The following is a 1,537-nucleotide window of genomic DNA, read 5'->3' as shown; positions in this document are numbered from 1 at the left end:
AAGGAAAGAAAAGGCTCAGATCCATGCAATCAGGAATGAAAAAGGCGAAATCACAACAGATCCCACAGAAATCCAGAGGATCATTAATACATACTATGAGAACCTGTACTCTAATAAAATGGAAAACACGGAAGAAATGGACAGATTTCTAGATACATATGAATTACCAAAATTGAACGAAGAAGATAAAAACACTTTAAATACCCCAATCACAATCAGTGAAATTGAAAATGTAATTAAAAACTTACCAACAAAGAAAAGCCCAGGTCCTGATGGATTCACTGCTGAATTTTACAAGACATTTAGAGAAGTACTGCCATTACTCTTCAGACTTTTCAATGAAATTGACAGAGAAGCAATACTTCCAAATTCATTCCTGGAAGCAAATATCACTTTGATTCCCAAACCTGGGAAAGACATAACAAAAAAAAGAGAACTACAGGCCAATCTCCTTAATGAATATAGAAGCAAAAATCCTCAATAAGATACTAGCAAACAGAATACAGAGGATCATCAAGAAGATCATTCATCCTGACAAAGTCAGATTTATTCCAGGGATGCAAGGATGGTTCAACATATGTAAATCAATTAATGTAATACACTATATTAACAAAGTCAAGGACAAGAACCACATGATCCTCTCGATAGATGCAGAAAAAGCATTTGGCAAAATTCAGCACCCATTCATGATAAAAACTCTACAAAAAATTCAAATAGATGGTCTATGTCTCAACTTAATAAAGGCTATCTATGAAAATCCAACAGCCAACATCATATTAAATGGCCAAAAACTGAAAACCTTTACGTTAAAATCAGAAACAAGACAAGGATGCCCACTATCACCACTCCTCTTCAATATAGTTCTGGAAACATTAGCCATAGCAATTAGACAAGAGAAAGAAATTAAAGCAATAAAGTTAGGAAAGGAAGGAAGAAGTTAAATTGTCATTATTGCTGATGATATGATACTCTATATTGAAGACCCAAAAAACTCCACCAAAAGACTTCTTGATTTAATTGACACTTTTGGCAGAGTAGCTGGATACAGGGTCAACACCCAAAGATCAATAGCCTTCTTGTACACAAATAACAGACTCACTGAGAAAGAAATTAGGGAAACAATTCCTTTCACAATAGCACCCCAAAAAAATGAAGTATCTGGGAATCAACCTAACAAAAGAAGCAAAAGACCTTTACACTGAAAACTACAGCACTCTGAAAAAAGAGATCGAGGAGGATTTAAGAAAATGGAAAGATGTCCCCTGCCCCTGGGTAGGAAGAATCAACATAATGAAAATGGCCATACTACCAAAACTGCTATACAGATTCAATGCAATACCAATTGAAATCCCAACACTATACTTCACAGAACTAGAAAGAAGAATCCAAAAATTCATTTGGAACTGTAAGAGACCTAGAATAGCAAAAGCCATACTAGGCAACAGACACATGGCAGCGGGTATAACAATTCCCAATTTGAAACTATACTACAAAGCCACTGTGATAAAAACAGCATGGTACTGGCAAAGAAGCAGAC

The sequence above is a fragment of the Fukomys damarensis genome, unplaced genomic scaffold, assembly GCF_012274545.1.
Source record: "Fukomys damarensis isolate Sample0158 unplaced genomic scaffold, DMR_v1.0_HiC HiC_scaffold_13, whole genome shotgun sequence".
Classification (NCBI taxonomy): domain Eukaryota; kingdom Metazoa; phylum Chordata; class Mammalia; order Rodentia; family Bathyergidae; genus Fukomys; species Fukomys damarensis.
The sequence above is the reverse complement of the archived record's forward strand: the minus strand, read 5'-3'. Positions refer to the sequence as shown.